Here is a 14,709-nt window from a genome sequence, read left to right as displayed (position 1 = left end):
GCTACCCTTCAATCAGCAAGATACCTCCAAGGATTAAGACGCCACTACAACAAGAATACCCAGCCTCGATCACTACAAATCGGAGACCTAGTATTAAGAAGAATACAAAAAATTGACGGACGCCATAAACTACTCAGTCCATGGGAAGGTCCTTTTATTGTCACAAAAGTCACCGGACCAGCACGTACAAGTTGATAACTGAAGATAGAAAAGAAGTCAACAATACATGGCACATCAGCCAACTAAGAAGATTCTACACATGAAAACAACTCAAGGAAGAATACATGTACAAAACACAAGAGATCAACGTTCATGATCAATAAATATAGTTGTTCCTCGACAACATATGTCTTATTATGGCTTATCAATGTTCATGATCAATAAAGATGGTTTTTCTCAACAATGCATGTCTTATTATGGCTTTCCCTGAATTGTTTCCAATAAGCATACCACCCGAGAGCAAAAGAGCTAAAATATGCTTGAGCCCGCCAATGAGGGTAGCTAATAAGCTAACATCCGAAACAAAAAGCAAAATGGCTAAAATTATACCTGAGCATACCGGTCGAGAGCAAAAGAGCTAAAAATATGCTTGAGCTCGCCGATGAGGGTAGCTAATAAGCCAACACCCGAAACAAAAAGCAAAATGGCTGAAATTATGCCTAAGCATATCGGTCGAGAGCAAAAGAGCTGAAAATATGCTTGAGCCCTCCGATGAGGGTAGCTAATAAGCTAACACCCGAAACAAAAAAGCAAAATGGCTGAAATTATGCCTGAGCAAACCGGCCGAGAGTAAAAGAGCTGAAAACACGCTTGAGCCTGCCGATGAGGGTAGCTAATAAGCTAACACCCGAAACAAAAAGCAAAATGACTGAAATTATGCCTGAGCGTACCGGTCGAAAGCAAAAGAGCTGAAAACATGCTTGAGCCCGCTAATGAGGGTAGCTAACAAGCTAACACCCAAAACAAAAAAGCAAAACGGCTGAAATTACGCCTGAGCATACCGGCCGAGAGCAAAAGAGCTGAAAACATGCTTGAGCCAGCCGATGAGGGTGGCTGATAAGCCAACACCCAAACCGATCCTAAGATGTTTTTTGCAACCAGGGAAAGAGCCAGATGTCGGCCACATCTAGAATTAAGCAAAAAAGCTGTAAAGAAGAAACCGAAGATACTCGAGATCGCCGGTCCTAAGTCTTTTTAATACTAACAAGAACACAGAGTTTGTCAAGACGATGATCTATAACGAGTCATTTACAAGTCACAGACGAAAGCCATACAAGCACTCGACAAATCAAGAAAGTTTGTTAAGACAACGATCTATATATACCGAGTTATTTATACGGCGCAGACGAAAGCCAGACAAGCACTCGACAAATCAAGAAAGTTTGTTAAGACAATGATCTATATATACCGAGTTGTTTACACGGTGCAGACGAAAGCTAGACAAGTACTCGACAAATCAAGAAAGTTTGTCAAGACAACGATCTACATATACTGAGTAAGACCTTCGGGCAAAGAAGACATCAACAAAAAATAAAGAATCTTTATTCAAAAAGAAGTATAATATCCTATTACAAAGGCTGGAGTACAAAGGTCAATTACATCAAACATTGTCATCAGGAGAAGAAATATCAATATTAAGATTATCAACAATCCTCCTGGCTAAATCTTTGACCTCAGGCTCCACCTTTTCAACGGCATCTAGATATTCTTGACTCATGGCTTCATCAGCAATCTTGGACAAAGGAAACTCCGGAGAAAGAACCTAGACCTGAGCAAGAACATTTTTGGTACACAGTTGGACGCACCTCTTCATGAAATCCTGGAAACAGGTCGGAACTTGGGGAATAAACTGAGCCCAAGATTGACCATCATCTGCTGAGGTCCGAAGAAGACCGGCTACTGACCAAAATGATTTCCACAAAGCATTCTAGTTCTCAGTAGCCGTCGCTAGCTTACCAGTCAAGTCTTCAATAGTCTTTTGGACCTGCACAAGATCCCTATCAGCTCCATGCCTAATCAACTTGGCAAGCATGAGTTCTTCAGCATGAGTAATTACTTCCTCAGCCCTGTTGTGACTATTGTGAACAATTATCTTCATTTCTTCAATACCCTCCGAGAGCTTCTGCTTTTCAACTCGGAGAGCTAAACCAAGTACCAAAAAAGAAGTCAACAGAAAGGGAAGTCAGAATACAAAAGTAAACAAGAAGAACCCGCAATACCATTACACTCATTCTTCATGGCCTCCACCGCAGCATCCCTTCGCTTCTCTGCCTCTACCACCCGGGCATGAAGAGCCTTTTCCTCTTTTTGGTGCGTTTGACGCTCAGTCTCTATCTTGGCCTGACAGAGATCAAGCTCTGCTTTTAGGGCACTTACCTCAGAAGACAACTTTTTCTCGGTTTCAAACGAGAAAAAGAAGCCGGTATGATCCTGAGAAAAAGACTGAACAAAAAGAGAGAGAGAGAAAAAAGGCATAAGAACAAAAGAAAGACGAACATCCAAAGAAAGAACTTCAGAAAAACTTACCTAGAGCTTTTCCCCAAAAGAAGTCGCAAGGGTTCCCCAGGCAGCAGTCAGCTCTGACAAACAATGAGTGGCATCGAATTGTAGCACAACATAATCATCAAAACGCTAACCACCAGTACCAAGAGGAACAGAGGAAGAAGTCGGCCGAGGCAAAGAAGGCAAGGCCAGGGCCATATCCTAGGAAGCCCCGGCTACCTCCTTAGAAGAACCCACTGCTATGGCCATAGTCACCTCCGGAGCCAGCGAATCAGCAGCAGCGTGATCACCAGGGAACCCTATCTTCATCACAGCCACCTCGCTGACCGTACATGCCAAGTCCTGAGACTCAGCACACAGAGGCGCATCAGAGGACTGACAAGAGGTCGGCAGAGGGTGAAGGGAAGGCGAGGGTCTACAGGATGATAAAGAAACTCAACGATAAGAATATAAGTCAGGAAAAAAGGAAAACAAAAATGAAGAAACATAACAAGGAATCACTCACTCAGCTATCTTCTTCTTCATAAAACCAAAAGAGGACTTTAGAGGGGGAACCATAGCAGCAAAAACACCACCACCACCCTACGATAGGGGCGGCGTGACTGGTACCGAAGCCCCAGAAGAACTCAAGTTCGACGGCCGCTTGCTACAAGAGAACAAGTTCAAGGTTAGAACAAAAAGAGGTGTTCAACAAAACAAAGACAAGAAAACAACTCACCGACGTATGATAAGGGCCACATCATCATCCTCTTCTTCCTCATTCTCAAACATGGCAACCACAATGCCATCTGAAAATGGAGAAAAGTACTCGGTTAAAGGCACAAACAAACAACAAGAAGACAAAGTGTATTAATATGCTCACCTAGGAGCATGCTACCTATAACTTGAGTACCTGGGCGAGTACTCGATTGGTGAGGCTTCTTGGGAGCAGACAAACCGGAAGAAGAACAATCCGCTCGCCCCCTTTTTCTGACACTACGAGGAGCTTGAGGAACTCGATGAGGAACATACTCCACATATACATAAAAAACCGCGAAAGAAACACCAGGAAACATCATGGTGGTTTGAAACTTACTAGTTAAAGAAGCCCCAGCAAGACTATCCCCAGTCTCCACAATGGTAGGGCAGTCATCAAGGGAGATCGGATCAACGAAGTTATGCCCCAATTCCTACAAAAGAGTAAAACAACCAGACAAGAAAAATTAAGCAAAAAGTGGAGACAACAAAGGAAATACAAAAAGTACCTGAATAAGAAAAAACAACTCACAGCAGGAGGCGGGTTGTTAGCGCAATACTCAAGGACAGCATGCAGAACAACACTTACTCCTTTCAGCAGCTTCTGACAGCACTCGAGCACCTCCTCATCAGTTAACTCAAGGGCAGGGACCATTCGAGAAGGATCCTCAGCCCTAGAGTACTCAAAACCAAAATTCTCTCACTCCTTTAGAGGCTGAACACGGCGGCGAAGAAAACTAGAGACGATACCGAAGCCGATCAAGCCCTGCTGTTTCAGAGTACATATCCTCTTAAGAAACGACTTGATCGCCTGGAGCTCATCTGACGTCAGGGGATTCTTTTCCCATCGGTCATTAACAACGGGACTAGATCCAGAATGAACAGTAAGGGGAGGAATCGAATTGGTGGCAGAAAACCAGTCAGCACGCCAATGCCTCATAGAATCAACCAAGTTATAATCAAAGAATTTACTCTTAAGATCCTGATGAAACTGGATCTCGTAGCCACCAAGAACATGGGTGTCATCACGACGGGGTTGGGGTTTCAAACGGAAGAAGTAGCGAAAGAGAGAAAGAGAGTGAGGAATTCCAAGAAAAGTTTCACAAAGATGAACAAATACGAAAAGATGAAGGACAACATTGGGAGCAAGATGGTTTAGACTAATCCCAAAATAGCTAAGAAATCGGTAAAGAAAAGCAGAAGCAAGAAGGCAGAGTCCGGCATAGATAAAGGAGACAAAAAGAATAATCTCACCAGGACCTGGAGTTGGGACCCAATGCTCGCCTGGAGCTCTCCAATCAGCAAACTCCTTGCCCTAGATCAGGCCATCACTAACAAGCTCACACAACTAATCCTCAGTTGTAGTCGAAGCCGGCCAGATCTTCTAAGCAGCCCTCATGGCCATGAATTCTTGATTTTCAATCATAGAAAGAGAGGCCTCCTCATCCACAAAGGCTGCCTAGGACTTGCTCATTGATTTCTTTCTACCCATATACTAGCGAAAGCAATAAAAGCACTAAGGTGCGATGATGCTCAGACGACGGCGCTCAGATGATGGTGACAATGGCGGCGGCAGAGTTTTGAAGACTAGGGTTTCAAGGCAAAAGCAGTGCAGTAAAGAAAAAGAAGAAAGGGCTATAAATAGATTTTTATAGCAATAGAAACGCGGCCCACCAGGCCCATTTAAACACGGCATGAGAACGCAATGGTCCATTTCTCACAATGACTGACGTAGCTAAAATAACGGACGGCACAATTCTACACAACGGTATAGTTCAACGGGCAGATTTCAGACTTATCCATCTAGCACCACGGCGGAGTTATCACATTGCTACAAAAAGAACTCATCAACCATGAAGCAATGAAGGGTTACCTCACAAGGAACACAAGAACCCAATTCTTATAGAAAGAACTCAGGAATCTCATAAACAACTAGGACTTCAATAGAAAAAAGGACAACTCAGAAGACAAGATTTTTTCCATTACAAATGGCTTCAAAAAAATACAAAATTACACATCTTACAAGACCCAATGAACTCGGTACTACAACAAGCAAGGTAGCAAAAAGGAACCCGGACACAACTAGGCTCTGGAACGACTACGTGTTCCAAATTACTACTTGATAGAACAAACCGCACTCGGCTATACTATTTTCTTCAAAGGAAGAACGTAGCACATCCAAGGCGGAGGTCAGCAGCACGGCGAGACAACATGGACCAAGAGAAGCCTGCAAGCATCTGTCTACCCAAGTTGGATGTGATGCTGGATATGATGTTGATCTACACTAGACAGTCTCAGGGCAGGCGACGAGGATCAACCTAGAACTGCTGGATGAAGGAATGTTTCCCACATCATAAGACTTCCTCCAACTACTACCACGTACTTCTCGGTACAATGCCACTGTGGGATTAGTCTACCTCTAATCCCTATCACAAGACTCCCTCCAGCTATGACAAGATACACAAGAACTATAAAATATGCCCGGGGGCTGCTCTACTTCGCAAACTATCATATTCATGACTATGGAGATTTCAGACCACGCAACAAAATGCTCGATGAATCAAAATAGCACACTAGGAGGGTATTTATAGACCAAAGAAGCAGTGCACCTAGACCGGGAGCACCAACGAAACAAACCTAACAAAGGACACAGTGAAAAGATAGAATTCAATGAAAGAGGACTCAGACGTGAAGGAGCAGTACTCTAGAACGAGCATATTCGGAAGAATATACCAACACTCTACAACTCATGAACAAACAACATTTACTCTCAACCACTACCATACAACTACATCTGACAACAACAGACTACAAGAGAACATGCCAAGATCCTATATCCGAGTTCTTTTCGAATAAAAGAACACATGTATATGCTCGGAGGCTGCAATAGGAAAGGCTTTCAGTCCTTTGAACAACTCAGATTCAAGACCCTCCAACTTTTTGTTCCAAATAGCAAGAGGCTCGGGGGCTACACTCAGTGAGTGCCCTTTTTTTCAAAAAAGCGCACATCACTCAGAAGACTTCTTCAAGACATTAGTTTTCAAACAACATAACATTCAAGAACCTCCAACTTTTTGTTCCAAATAGCAAGAGGCTCGGGGGCTACACTCAGTGAGTGCACTTTTTCCTTCAAAAAAGCGCACATCACTCAGAAGACTTCTTCAAGACAACAGTTTTCAAACAACATAACATTCAAGAACCTCCAACTTCTTATTCCAAATAGCAAGAGGCTCGGGGGCTACACTCAACCACCTCAAGGCCTCACGACAAAAAAACCCAGACCTAACTATATCCGAGCTCTTTTTTATAAGGAAATAGGGTATATGCTCAGGAGCCCTTCGACGAAAAAGCAGAGTGATTTCAAGAAGAAGACCCTCCAGCTCCTTGTGCCAAATAGCAAGAGGCTCGGGGGCTACACCCAAATGGGAGTACTTTTTTTCTTCAAAAAGGTACACACCACGCGAAGATCTCATGAAGCGCTACATGGTTTTGCTCAAGAAAGCACTCGGATGACGCTTGTTCCTACTCGGCAAGACCTGAAGGAACGAGACGAGGCTTCCAGAGCTCAACCATGAAGTGCTCGGGGGCTTGTCGGTGCGGGACCCACGGGATACCCCGCAAGGAAGGGAGAAGATCTAGTCTAACTAGGATTCTTCCCATGTAATCTTAGTAGTAGTAGTATTCTATAATCCTACTAGGAACTCTCATTGTAAACCGACTAGGATTCTGACCTCCTAACTATATAAAGGAGGGTAGGGTTCCTAGAGAGAAAGAGGACAACACAACACTTTACAATCAATCCAACGTAAAGGCTAACACCAACTGGACGTAGGGCTATTACTCGATTGCGATCGAGGGTCCAAACCAGGATAAATCGACTGTCTCTTGTGTTTACCGTCGAGTTTTGCATACGCTAAAGCCCGAACAAACTACCCCGGGTATCCCCGTGGCAGGCTATCGGTGGTGAAACATCAACAACAGGCAGATAGCAAGTCATGTGCTACTTGCACTTCTTGCTCTGGCTCGGCGCTCTTGAGGTCTTGTGAGGCTTCTTCGCTGCATGAAGACACAATGGACATACTTTCCATTGACTCGATCTCAAATGCATCATAACATTTGGATTTTCCATATAAATCAAAAAGTCTAGTCCAAATGAGATGAGCACTCGCCGAAGGTGGTTGTCCATTGAAGATTGCCTCATCTTGAACCTCTACACTCAATGTACTCAAAATAATATTAATAGCTTGAGTATTGAGTTGCACGCATATCTCTTCCTCTTTTGACAAATTTTTGTAGTTGCTCCAATCAACTATAGAAAGAGGTATGCTTGCATCCATAATATGCTCAACAAGAGGACTAATGTCTCTAAAAGCATTGAGTACATGTATTGACCAAGATAGAAAGTTTGAACCATCATTTTGGAGAAGCACCAGCTCCAACTCGATAGGCGTCGACATCCTTTTCTCATGGCGGTGAAGCTTTAGGTGAGAACCTGGCTCTGATACCAATTGAAAGGACCTAGGATGCCGCCTAGAGGGGGGGTGAATAGGCGTTTCTGAAAATTAACACCTTTAAATGCGGAGATGATTAGTAAAGGGAGTTTCCAAAATGGAAACTCCAAATAAAGAGTAGTACTGCCCCTCACAAGTTAGCCACAGAGTATATAAGGTATAAAGAATATATCTAGAAGCTACAACCCTGCAACACAAAGTTAGAACAGAGAATGAATATATTCAGCACAGGCAAGAAATACCGGACGTGTCCGGTATGCACGTGTTCTGTAGAACAGCCTGGCACAGTGATCAATACCGGACGTGTCCGGTATACACGATTTCTGCAGAACAGCCCCAAACTTGCTCCCTTCAATTTCTATTTTCAAACCAAACTGCATGTATCTACTAGAGATGACAATATATATAGAGAACCTACGCAAGAGCTAGAGCAATACAAATATCAAATGAAATGCGAATTGATACACGATATTTGTTTTATCGAAGTTCGGACTCGTTTGAGTCCTACTCTCCATTGAGGGGGCTACGAGCGACCCAGCGAAGGTCAGCCCTAGAGGATACCATGAAGGTCACTCTAGCCAGAGTCTTTTCCAACTCCTTTTCCTCCTTCCACTAGTTGATCCTGAGGCGGTGGAATTGACCGTTACAAACTTTCTGAGGCACACCACAATCTCTCGGGTGCTCTCCGGCGATGCCTAACCATCTAGGACCGAAGAGTCCAAGAGTAACAAATACGAATCACGAGATTGACAATATGCACAAGTGCTCAAGTGGTTGGATTGCTCTCTTTTTTAATTTCACTCAACCCACAATTTGATTTGGCAAATTTGATCAATCACTCACTAAGAGAGGGTTGGGAGAGTTGGCAAGGCTCAAAAATGTGTATAGCAACCAGTATAATTAGCCACCTCCAAAGGTGTAGGCTTGAGGGTATTTATAGCCCCCTTGGAAAAACTAGCCATTTTATAGCCGTTGCCATATCAGACACGTCCGGTAATCATACCGGACATGTCCGGTATGACTTACATTGCGTCAACGGTAACTAAGTTACAGCGATGTAGTGAGGCATCAGAACTCCCGATGAATGCTGGGACTTCCGACCGTCAGAACTCCCGACTCACGTCGGAACTCCCGACCCTCAGCATATTTGAAAACTAAGTAACTGAGTTGAAGTTTGTGAGGTGTCGGAACTCCTAACGCATGCCAGAACTTCCGACCGTCGGAACTCCCGACTCACGTTGGAACTCCCGACCCTCAAGGCTTTTGAAAACTAGCCGTTGGCCTCTAGTCGTCCATACCAGACATGTCTGGTATGAATACCGGACACGTCAGGTATAACCACCATAGTGAACTCTCTAAGTTAGTTAAAGCGCGAGACACCGGAACTCCCGACCATTGCCGGGACTCCCGACCATCGAAACTCCTGACTTACGTCGGAACTCCTAACGAACCAACCCGAGAACAACAATTTCATCATTGCTGGGCAAATACCGGACACGTCCGGTATTGCTAGACCAGCAAGAAATCAGTTAGCTCTTTTGTCTCTCAAATACTCAAAACTCACATGGGTTGGCTTAAGAACTTATGAAACATTATCTATCAACATGATGCATCCCTCTTAATAGTACGGCATACCTATCAAACTCAAGATTAAAGGAAAAACAAATTTATACCGCTTGAGTTGACCTCTTTTGAATTAATGACGTCTCTTTCAATCTTCATCAAATAAGGGTGCCAACATGTTGATATTGATCTTTACACGTGAGCATAGCCATCTTGAGCATGTGACTTGATTCCATTCATCAAATATGAATAACTCCAAAATGTATCAAGTCACTTCCATCAAACACTCCAATAGTGATTTGATCCTCCACATAAACATGACCATCATAGCTAGATTAGTACCTCAACTAAATGCAAGTACTTCCTTCTTCACCCTAGCTAGATTCTTTGGCCGCCAAGCTGTTGCTTGCCCTTCACCCCTGCTTAGTACCTCAAAGCCTTTCCTTGCTATCTTCACTATCTCAAGCCATCAAGTCACATCTTGTGTTGAATCATCCATTCATGTATTATTTATCTTTTTTTTATTTCAATTTAGCAAGCTTCAAATATGAGATCATTCCATATGCAATCCCTCATGTCTCATTAATTCTTACTAGCTTGCTTTCACATAGAACATAGAAATCCCACAATAATTAAGCCTTTACATGAATTCCATTTGCATTGTTGTCTTGTGCTTGAACTAGATTGTTTACACAACAACACATCATTTTGGCTTTCATTAAGTACCTGTGAGATAACCTATTACCTATCCACACTAGCAAACGGGTTAGTCCTTTAATCACATTGTCATTCAATCATCCAAAACCCACTAAAGGGCTAGATGCACTTTCACTACTCCGATAGTTATCCTCGACCATTGGAAGATGTATTTTGATGGTTCCCTCAAGCTAGGAGGTGCATGCACTGGCATTCTCTTCATATCTCCAGATGGAAAGCAGCTTAAATATGTCCTACAAATACTTTGGCCTGCTGCCAACAATGAAGCTGAGTACGAGGCCCTCCTTCACGGCCTCTGAGTAGCAGTCTCACTTGGCATCAAGCGTTTGCTTGTCTATGGCGAATCCTCGGTGGTCATCAACCAGGTCAACAAGGATTGGGACTACACCAAGGAGACCATGGACGCTTACTACATAGAAGTTCACAAACTTGAGAAACACTTCCAAGGTCTAGAAATCCTCCATGTTATGCGAGATCTCAATGTTGCGGCTGATGTTTTGGCCAAATTAGGATCAGATAGAGCCTAGGTACCCCCTGATGTGTTTATTTAGGAACTCCAAGTCCCTTCAATCAAACAAGAAGTCTCCACATCCACCGGTACTCTGACTCCTGATATCCAGGTACTAGTGGTCAACCCGACATGGACGCAAGTATTTATTGATTACATCTGAGACCATAAGTTGCCCGATGACAACGTAGAAGCAGAGAAGATCATGCACAGAAGCAAGAATTATGTCTTAGTCGGGGACAGGCTCTACCGATGGGGCGCATCATCTAGTGTTCTCCTCAAATGCATTACACCTGAAGAAGGGCAGAAAATCTTGGAGGAAATTCACTTTGGTTATTGTGGTAACCACGCAACATCCAGGACCTTAGTCAGCAAGGCTTTTAGATCCGGGTACTATTGGCCTACATCACTGAAAGACATAGAAGAGTTAGTGCGACACTGCAAGGGCTGTCAGTTCTTCGCCAAGCAAGCCCACGTCTGAGCTCACAACCTTATCTGCATCCCTCCATCATGGCCTTTTTCATGCTGGGGGCTCGACATGATTGGACCTCTCAAACGAGCATCGGGTGGTTTCAAGTACATCTACATGGCTATTGAGAAGTTCACTAAGTGGATAGAATACAAACCACTTGTCAAGTTCAATGCCACAAAAAGGCAGTCGAGTTCATGCAAGATATTATGTACCAGTTTGGTATGCCCAATTGGATCATTATAGATCTTGGCTCACCCTTTACAGCTATCGAGTTCAGAAGTTGGGCTCAAGATTGCAGCATCAGCATCGACTATGCTTTTGTAGCTCATCCTCAAGCGAACGGCCAAGTAGAGCGGGCTAATGTGCTACTTCTAGCTAGACTAAAGCAAGGCTATTCGATGAGATTAAAGACTACATCGACAAGTGGATATACGAGTTACCCATGGTAGTTTGGGGACTACGCACTTAGCAAAGTAGAGCGATAGGGTACTCTCCCTTTTTTCTAGTTTATGGCTTAGAAGCCATCTTGCCAGTAGATTTGATATGGAACTCTCCCAGGGTTGAACGGTACAATGAAGATGAAGCAGACGAAACCTGGCGGCTAGAAATTGACAGTGCTGAAGAAATCAAGCTTAACGCACTCTTCCAATCTACCAGGTACCTGCAAGGCCTACGACATCACTACAACAAGAATGTGCGCACCCATACCTTTCAAGTCAGAGGTCTAGTCCTTAAGCATATCTAGAATATGTTAGGACGACACAAGCTACTCAGCCCCTAGGAACTCCCCTTCATCGTCTCCAAAGTTACTCGACCAGGCTCCTTCAAGTTAATCACAGAGGACAGTGATCCTATGCCTAACTCCTGGAACATCGATCAGCTATGGAGATTTTATGCTTAATATTATTAAGTAGCTCAGATGTTTCAGTAAATTTAGTGTTCTAGCTTTTCTACTTAAGATTCTTTGTTAATTATATAGTCAATGTTCTTCGCTAGATGAATCTATCTTTTTACTTTTGTGCAAGATACACAACTTACTAGTTGTCTCTCTTTGTTGTAGCCTTTGTTACATCATATATGAGATATATGACTGACTAATTGTGTGGCTACACATCTCTCAATATGATAAATTTACTCAACACATAGTCCTTATTCTATATACCAAGTTCTGGGCTATATTATATGAGATACGCCTCCTACTCGGATGGCTTACATCTCCTTGTCCGGGAGTCAATTACCAATATTTAGTTTAACTATTGCATGTCGTCCTGGGTAGGGTGATTCCTAGAAGCAAGTAACCTGATTCGTTGGCTATGGGACGTGATCCTAACTACAAACAATCGTTATAAGGGTTCCTTGAACAAGTGACTTCGAGCACTTAACGTTGACGGAAGGGTCTAACATGATTCTAATCATAGCGACTACGTTGGTCACTTTTTACTCGGCTACTCAGTCTTACGTGCCTTTCTAAAGGACTCCACAAGACAAACTTATAGCCTAAGCAGACTACAATCTTACTCAAAAGATTACCAAGTCTAAAAGATGCTAACTTTGCATAGACAAGTTAGCTAAAATAAACTGTCTTCGGTGTTTAAGTACCCCAACAAGGCGCATTACTTTTTAAAATTTATAGGCTAAGTTTTTCATTCAACTAACAGCCTATGCAAGCAAAAGAACATTGCTTCTTACAATGTGCCTACTCGACACATATTCTTAACAAGTTTTTTCAAACTTAGACAGCTTATTCGTCAGGCTTCTCCATCCTAAGGTCTAATTCATTTGTTATGGTGGTTGCGAGTCCGTCGATTTCCTCCCTAGCTCTTTCCATGGTAGTAAGATGGCCTTCATCATCATAGTCCGTGGCTACCTGATGGAGATCCATAGCTAGGTATAGCACTCAGAGCATACCAAGTACATTCCGCACATAGACCTTGGCGGCTTCACCAATCTGAGAACGAAGGATACAGAGGGTCTCTTCATGGCGGTTCTGAGCAGATTCCCACTCGGCCTCCTTCTTGGCCTGCTCCTCCTTTAGCTTAGCAAGCTCTGCCTAGATTTTTTGGACCTTGAGAGAGGCCTTTAGCTCCGCACCCTAAGCATATGACTATTTTAGGAATGAGAATTCAGAAATTATTTACAGCAGAAAATGACAAAATGCATTTACTTACCCTCAACTGGTCATCGAAGATAGAAGCTTGGTTTAGTAGCCCGGACCATGACCACATCAACCTGGCGAACTCCGGACTATATGCCTAGAGCTGGGTACCCAGTCCTCCTCCGCTTGCTGGGTGCTTGTCGTCGGCACATCTAGGGTAGGAGCACTCACCGTAGCGGTGCTTGGGTCAGCCCTCACGCTCTGCACATCTTCATCAATAGTAGCCTTCACAGCCTCTGACCCCAGTGGCTAGTGTGCTTCATCATCAACAGGCATGGCTACCTATGGCTGTGGCACCTCCACACCCTCTGCAGTACCCGGCTTGCCTGTTGATGATGAAGCGCACCAGTCGCTGGGGCCGGAGGGTGTGGAGGTGCCATAGCCATAGGTACTACACAGGGTGATGTCATCCTAGTACCCGACGACTGATGATGAAGCTGTGCCTCAGATGTGCCATAGGACACCCTCTGCAGTACCCGACTGATGATGAAGGACATTGAGATCCTTCACCTCCAGCCCCGGTGGCTGGTGCACTTCATCATCAATGCCACATGCGCTTCACCATCAGCGGACGTTAGACCCTACGCTCGTGGCATTTTAGTGGACCTGGGTGGAGACACAGGCCCACTTACCTAGCCTTTTTCCACTCGGTCACCATCAGTACATGGGTTCTCTTTGACCCGGGGCTCTTCACTCTGTGCCTGGGTACTCAGTGTCTTTTGTAACCTGGTATGAGTAGTAGTCAAGTGGTGTCCTAGGAACGAAGTAGCATATAGAGGAAACTTCAACACTTACTTGGCGCTAGATCTCTTCTTCAGGGTCGGCTTTCCTAGTGATATACCAATAAATGATCGACCCAGCTCTAGGCTTGATACTGATGCTAACAGTACTAAGTCCTCCTGATGACTCATAGTGCTAGCATCCTATCCAAGTGTGATCCCATCACTCTGAGTTAGCACCCGGGTGCTCAATAGGTCTGGTGGAAGCATCCTGCCAAGAGCAATTCAACGTCATCAAGTATATCTATGTTAGAATTCAGTAATAGAATTTTACTCGAAAAGAATACAAACTGTCTGACAGAATACGAGGTGTCTTCCTCCTTTTCCAGCTGTTCCTCCATTGCGTCATGTGCAGTAGTAGTTCAAGAATTGGATTTAACACAAGGTAAAATTCAGACTACATGGAGATAGTTCAAACATCTCTTACCTGGTCTCAGCGTACAAGATTGATGGGGCCTCTTTGGTACTAACCCACTCGTGCTAGCGGCAACATCAGCCTCCAATGACTGCTTCCCGCTAGCAGCTGCCTTCCTCGCACTCGGATTAACCTAGACTATGAAATCATTTGGGTTCCCTGAGTCGCTGTCACCCTCTTGCTCCACAGGGATGGCAAAGGCGGCGCTCCCTCCGTCTACTCCATAGGACGCTGCTCCGCTTCCACCAACTCCTCTAGAGTCGGGACGCGGAGGACGGGCAGGCAAATCATTGAAATTTCACCCCAACTCCTGCATCAACACACAAAAGTTAGTTTTTCACAATATTAAGAT

The sequence above is a fragment of the Miscanthus floridulus genome, chromosome 19 (assembly GCF_019320115.1).
Source record: "Miscanthus floridulus cultivar M001 chromosome 19, ASM1932011v1, whole genome shotgun sequence".
Taxonomy (NCBI): domain Eukaryota; kingdom Viridiplantae; phylum Streptophyta; class Magnoliopsida; order Poales; family Poaceae; genus Miscanthus; species Miscanthus floridulus.
Note: the sequence above shows the minus strand (reverse complement) of the source record.